Here is a 7,672-nt window from a genome sequence, read left to right as displayed (position 1 = left end):
CAGGTTCACCACACTCTCTGGGTGAAGAAATTCCTCCTCATCTCTGTCCTAAATGGCTTACCCCTTATCCTTAGACTGTGACCCCTGGTTCTGGACTCCCCCGCCATCGGGAACAGCCTTCCAGCATCTAGTCTGTCTAGTCCTGTTAGAATTTTATAAGTTTCGATGAGATCCCCTCTCATTCTTCTAAACTCCAGCGAGTACAAGCCCAATCGACCCAATCTCTCCTCATACGTCATTCCTGCCATCCCAGGTATCAGCCTGGTGAATCTTCGCTGCACTCCTTCCGTGGCAAGAACATCCTTCCTCAGATAAGGCGACCAAAACTGCACACAATACTCAAGATGTGGTCTCACCAAGGCCCTGTACAACTGCAGCAAGACATCCTTGTTCCTGTACTCAAACCCTCTCGCTACGAAGGCCAACATACCATTTGCCTTCTTAACCGCCTGCTGCACCTGCATGCTTACTTTCAGCGACTGGTGCACAAGGACACCCAGGTCTCGTTGCACTTCCCCTTCTCCCAATCTATTGCCATTTAGATAATCTGCCTTCCTGTTTTTGATACCAAAGTGGATAACCTCGCATTTATCCACGTTATACTGCATCTGCCATGCTTCTGCCCAATCACCCAACCTGTCCAAATCATACTGGAGTTTCTTAGCATCCTCCTCACAGCATACACGCCCACCCAGCTTTGTGTCATCTGCAAACTTAAAGATATTACATCTAGTTCCCTCGTCCAGGTCATTAATATATACTGTGAATAGCTGGGGTCCAAGGACCGATTCCTGCGGTACCCCACTAGTCACTGCCTGTCACTCGGAAAAAGACCCATTTATTCCAACTCTTTGCTTTCTCTCTGCCAACCAGTTCTCTATCCAAGTCAATACGATGTCAGGCTTACCGGTCTGTAATTGCCCGTTTTCTCTACCACCCTTTTTGAACAGTGGGGTAACATTAGCTACCTGCCAATCCATGGGAACTGTTCCAGAGTCTGTAGAATGTTGGAAGATGACCAGCAATGCATCTACTATTTCTAGGGCCACTTAAGTACCCTAGGATGTAGATTATCAGGCCCTGGGAATTTATCGGCCCTCAATCCCATCAATTTCCCTAACACCATTTCCCTACAAATACTGATTTCTATCAGTTCCTCCCTTTCATTAGACCCTATGTTCCCCGACATCTTTGGGAGGTTATTTGTGTCCTCCTTTGTGAAGACAGAATCAAAGTATGTATTTAATTGGTCTGCCATTTCTTTGTTCCCCATTATAAATTCCCCTGATTCTGACTGCAAGGGACCTATGCTTGACTTCACCAATCTTTTTCTCTTCACATATCTATAAAAGCTTTTACAGTCAATTTTTATGTTCCCTGCAAGCTTACTCTCATACTCTATTTCCCCCCTCTTAATTAATCCCTTTGTCCTCCTTTGCTGAATCCTAATTTCCCTTGTTAGCCACGGTTGAGTCACCTTTTTATTTTTATGCCAAACTGGGATGAACAAATTACATAGATACATAGAAGATAGGAGCAGGAGTAGGCCATTCGGCCCTTCGAGCCTGCTCCGCCATTCAATGAGATCATGGCTGATCATCCAAATTCAGTACCCGGTCCCTGCCTTCTCCCCATATCCCTTGGTCCCTGCCTTCTCCCCATATCCCTTGATCCCTTTAGCCTTAAGAAATATATCCAACTCTTTCTTGAATATACTTAATGAACTGGCCTCCAACGCCCTCTGTGGCAGAGAATTCCACAGGTTCACCACAGGGCAGCACGGTGGCATAGTGGTTAGCACTGTTGCCTCACAGCGCCAGGGACCCGGGTTCGAATCCGGCCTCAGGTGACTGTGTGGAGTTTGCACATTCTCCCCGTGTTTGCGTGGGTTTTCTCCGGGTGCTCCGGTTTCCTCCCACAGTCCAAAGATGTGCGGGTTAGGTTAATTGGCTATGATTAAAAAAAAATTGACCCTTAATGTTAGGGGGATTAAATACGTGGGGTTACGGGGATAGGGGTTACGGGGATCGGGTGGGATATGTGTCAGTGCAGGCTCGATGGGCCGAAATGGCCTCTATCTGTACTGAGGTTTCTGTGATTCTCTGGGTGAAGAAATTCCTCCTCATTTCAGTCCTAAATGGCTTACCCCTTATCCTTAGACTATGACCCCTGGTTCTGGACTCCCCGGCCATCAGAAACATCCTTCCTGCATCTAGTCTGTCCAGGCCTGACAGAATTTTATAGGTTTCGATGAGATCCCCTCTCAATCTTCTAAACTCCAGTGAGTATAAGCCCAATCGACCCAATCTCTCCTCATACGTCATTCCTGCCATCCCAGGTATCAGCCTGGTGAATCTTCGCTGCACTCCTTCCATGGCAAGAACGTCCTTCCTCAGGTAAGGCGACCAAAACTGCACACAATACTCAAGGTGCGGTCTCACCAAGGCCCTGTACAACTGTAGCAAGACATCCTTGTTCTTGTACTCGAACCCTCTTGCTACGAAGGCCAACATACCATTTGCCTTCTTAACCGCCTGCTGCACCTGCATGCTTACCTTCAGCGACTGGTGCACAAGGACACCCAGGTCTCTTTGCACTTCCCCTTCTCCCAATCTATTGCCGTTCAGATAATAATTTGCCTTCCTGTTTTTACCACCAAAGTGGATAACCTCACATTTATCCACATTATAGTGCATTTGCCATGTTTCTGCCCAATCACCCAACCTGTCCAAATCATACTGGAGTTTCTCGACATCCTCCTCACAGCTTACCCTCCCCCCCAGCTTTGTGTCGTCTGCAAACTTGGAGATATTACATCCAATTCCCTCGTCCAGATCATTAATATATATTGTGAACAGCTGGGGTCCTAGGACCGATCCTTGCGGTACCCCACTAGTCACTGCCTGCCACTCGGAAAACGACCCGTTTATTCCAACTCTTTGCTTTCTGTCCACCAACCAGTTCTCTATCCAAGTCAATACCTTGCCCCCAATCCCATGTGCCTTAATTTTGCACGCTAATCTCTTATGCGGGACCTTATCGAAAGCCTTCTGAAAGTCCAAATACACCACATCCACTGGTTCTCCCTTATCTATTCTAACAGTTACATCCTCAAAAAATTCCAGTAGATTAGTCAAGCATGATTTACCTTTTGTAAATCCATGTTGACTTTGTCCGATCCTGTCACTGTTTTCCAAGTGCTCTGCTATTACATCTTTTATAATGGACTCTAGCATTTTCCCCACTACCGATGTCAGGCTTACCGGTCTACAATTCCCCGCCTTTTCTCTACCACCTTTTTTGAATAGTGGGGTAACATTAGCTACCCTCCAATCCATGGGTACCGTTCCAGAGTCTATTGAGTTCTGGAAGATGACCAGCAATGCATCTATTATTTCTAGGGCCACTTCCTTAAGTACCCTGGGATGTAGATTATCAGGCCCTGGGGATTTATCGGCCTTCAGTCCCATCAATTTTCCGAACACCATTTCCCTACAAATACTGATTTCTGTAGTTCATCCATGCAATGAACTCCCTCCCTTTTGAATCAGAAGGTCGTGGGTTCGAGTCCCGCTCCAGAGACTCAAGCCCCATAATCCAGGGTCGACACTCCCAGTGCCGGTACTGAGGGAGCACTGCACTGTCGGAGGTGCCGTCTTTCGGATGAGACATTAATCCTAGGTGCTGTCTGTGCTCTCAGAGGGACAAAAAGATCCCAACAGCCATTATTTCAAAGAACAAGGGAGTTCTCCCCGGAGTCCTGGGGCCAATATTTATCCCTCAACAAACACCTAACAACTGATATAACAACAGAAAATGCTGGAAAAACTCAGCAGGTCAGGCAACATCTGTGGAGAGAAATTTGAGTTGACGTTTCGGGTTGAACCCTTCTTCAAAACTGGAAAGAAAAGAAACTAGATCAAAGGCAGGGCTGCGATCGGACAAAAGAATAAAAGAAACAAAAGAAGTAAAAGAGATTGGAAGCTAGACGAGATGGTAATAGGCTGGGATTAGGTGTAAAGTGTACTGGCAGGGCAAAAGATAGCTGCCAGGTGTGAGAGAGAAACAAAAGGAAAGGGGGGGGGGGAAAGGAGTGGAACAATTACAAGAGAAAATGAAATGGGGTCCGAGCTTATGATCTGAAATTGTTGAACTCGATATTGAGTCCGGAAGGCTGCAGAGTGCCTAATCGGAAGATGAGGTGCTGTTCCTCGAGTTTACGTTGAGCTTCCGTGGAACAATACAAGAGGCCGAGGACGGTGAGGTCCGAGTGGGAATGGAGCGGTGAATTAAAATGACAGGCGACCGGAAGCTCGGGGTCACCCTTACGGACTGAACGGAGGTGTTCCGCAAAGCAGTCACCCAATCTGCGTTTGGTCTCCCCAATGTAGAGGAGACCGCATCGTGAGCAGCGAATACAGTATACTAGATTGCGAGAAGTACAAGTAAATCGCTGTTTCACCTGGAAGGGGTGTTTGGGGCCCTGGACAGTGGGAAGGGGGGAGGTATAGGGGCAGGTGTTACATCTCCTCCGCTTGCACGGGAAGGTGCCAGGCGAAGGGGAAGGGCTGTTTGGGGTGATAGAGGAGTGGACTAGGGTGTCTCGGAGAGAGCGGTCCCTTCGGAATGCTGAAAGGGGAGGGGAAGATACGTTTGGTGGTGGGATCACTTTGGAGGTAGCGGAAATGCCGGAGGATGATCCGTTGAATGTGGAGGCTGGTGGGGTGAAAGGTGAGGACAAGGGGAACCCTATCGTGGTTCCGGGAGGGAGGGGCAGGGGTGAGGGCAGAAGTGCGGGAGATAGAACTGACACGGTCGAGGGCAGTGTCAACCACGGTAGAGGGGAATCCTCGGTTGCGGAAAAAGGAAGACATGTCTGAAGCACTGGTGTGGAAGGTGGCATCGTCGGAGCAGATACGGAGAAACTGGGAGAATGGAATAGAGTCCTTACAGGAGGCGGGGTGGGAGGAAGTGTAGTCCAGGTAGCTGTGGGAGTCAGTGGGCTTGTAGTGAATATTGGTCAATAACCTATCCCCAGAGATGGAGACGGAGAAGTCGAGGAAGGGAGGGGAAGAGTCAGAGATGGACCATGTGAAGGTGAGGGAAGGGTGGAAATTGGAGGCAAAGTGAATGAAATTGTCAAGTTCGGGGCGCGAGCAGGAAACGGCACCGATACAGTCATCAATGTATCGGAAAAAGAGGTGAGAGAGGGGACCCGAGTAGGACTGGAACAAAGATTGTTCCACATAGCCCACGAAAAGGCAGGCATAGCTAGGACCCATGCGGGTACCCATGGCAACACCTTTGATTTGGAGGAAATGAGTGGAGTTAAAGGAGAAGTTGTTCAATGTGAGAACAAGCTCAGCCAGGCGGAGGAGGGTCGTGGTGGATGGGGACTGGTCGGGCCTCTGTTCAAGGAAGAAGCGGAGCGCCCTCAGGCCATCCGGGTGGGGGATGGAGGTGTAGAGGGATTGTACGTCCATGGTGAAAAGGAAGCGGTTGGGGCCAGGAAACTGTTAAAGTGGCGGAGGGCGTCCGAAGAGTCGCGGATGTAGGTGGGAAGAGACTGGACAAGGGGAGAAAAGATAGAGTTGAGATAGGAAGAGATAAGTTCCGTAGGGCAAGAACAGGCTGAAACGATGGGTCTACCAGGGCAGTCCTGTTTGTGGATCTTGGGAAGGAGGTAGAACAACTGATAATCTGGCCAGTATCGCATTGCTGTTTGTGGGCTCTAGCAGTGTGCAAATTGCCTGCCGCGTTTCCTACATTTCAACAGTGACTACACTTCAAAAAAAGTACCTCATTAGCGTTGTGGGACGTCCTGAGGTGGTGAAAGGTGCTGTATAAATGCAAGTTCTTTCTTTATCTATGTATCGCTCCTTGTTGGTATCAATCCATCTTGCTGTATAGATATCTATACAACTCCTTGAATTTATCTCGTCTCACCTTGAATATCTCTTCATGTCTCTTCTTTCAGCCCCTCCCCCATTTCCCAGCCCCCAAACTGCCTTTTGTTTCATTTCCTGCCTTTTCTCTCAGTTCTGTAGAAGGGTTTCGGCCCGAAACGTTGACTCTATTTCTCTCTCTACGGATGTTGTCTGGCCTGCTGAGTTTTTCCAGCATTTTCTGTTGTTTTCGGATTTCCAGCATCTGCAGTATTTTGCTATTGTATTTATATAGTGCCTTTAAAGTAGTAAAACGTCCCAAGGCGCTTCACAGGAGTATTATAAGACAAAAAATTGACACCAAGCCGCATAAGAAATTAGGGCAGATGACCAAAAGTTTGGTCAAAGAGGTAGGTTTTAAGGAGCGTCTTAAACAAGGAAAGAGGTAGAGAGGAGGAGGAGATGTTTAGGGAGGGAATTCCAGAGCTGCTGAAGGCACGGCCGCCAATGATTTTTTGTTTAAATGTATTCGTTTAAACGTTAACCCTGTTTCTCTCTCCACGGATGCTGCCTGGCCTGCTGAGTATTTCCAGCATTTTCTGTTGTTATTTCAGATTTCCAGCATCCGCAGTATTTTGCTATTATATTTATTGCCCATCCCTCATTGCCCTTGAGAAGGTGGTGGTGAGCCGCCTTCTTGAACCGCTGCAGTCCGTGTGGTGAAGGTACTCCCACACTGCTGTTAGGGAGGCAGGTCCAGGATTTTGACCCAGCGACGCTGAAGGGTCGGCTATATACTTCTAAGTCAGGATGGTGTGTGACTCGGAGGGGAACTTGGAGGTGGTGGTGTTCCCATGCGCCTGCTGCCCTTGTCCTTCTAGATGGAGCAATTAAAATCGGGGATGCGGAAGAGGGCAGAATTGGAGGAGCGCAGAGATCTCGGGGTTGGGGGCGGGGCGGGGGGGGGGTGCCGAAGGAGGTTACAGAGATAGGGAGGGGGCGAGGCAATGGAGGGATTTGAAAACAAGGATGAGAATTTTGAAATCGAGGAGTTGCTTGACCGGGAGCCAATGTAGGTCAGCGAGCACAGGGGTGATGGGTGAACAGGACTTGGTGTGAGTTAGGACACGGGCAGCCGAATTTTGGCTGACCACAAATTTACGGAGGGTAGAACGTGGGAGTGCGTTGGAATAGTCAAGTCTAGAAGTGATAAGGGCGTGGATGAGGGTTTCAGCAGCAGATGAGCTGAGGCAGGGGTGGAGATGGGCGATGTTACGGAGGTGGAAGTGGTCTTTGTGATGGAGCAAATATGACGCCAAGGTTGCGAACGGTCTGGTTCAGCGCCAGAGAGACGGATGGCCACTTGTTGGCTGCACTAAGGCCCATTCCCTCTAGTCCTCCCATGGGCTTCCTGGAGGACTCGCCCACACCCTGCCCGAGTCTCCCAGGGGTCAACTCTTGCCCCGCGGCATCCAACCAAATCCCGTAGTTCCCACCCACCTTTCTGATGTCACTCGAGTGACAGGAGCTCTGACCAATCAGCGGGCAAAATCTCCAAGTGGCCCCCCCCGCCAGTGATCCCGCCCCGGCCTTGTGATTGACATCGGTACGAACCAATCAGCAGCTGAGACCGAGCCCACCTGAGACAAGGGGAGAAGGGGCGTAATGATTGACAGAGCTTCTAACCAATGGGCGGGCAGGACAGATTGGGGTGGGCATCCGTCCTAACTGAATCGCTGCGTTTATTGGGAGCGACGCGACTGGGAGTCAAGGGTCAGATGGAGGCA

The sequence above is a fragment of the Somniosus microcephalus genome, chromosome 4, assembly GCF_052327205.1.
Source record: "Somniosus microcephalus isolate GS21.2 chromosome 4, FLI_Smic_1.0, whole genome shotgun sequence".
In the NCBI taxonomy this organism is placed as follows: domain Eukaryota; kingdom Metazoa; phylum Chordata; class Chondrichthyes; order Squaliformes; family Somniosidae; genus Somniosus; species Somniosus microcephalus.
The sequence above is the reverse complement of the archived record's forward strand: the minus strand, read 5'-3'. Positions refer to the sequence as shown.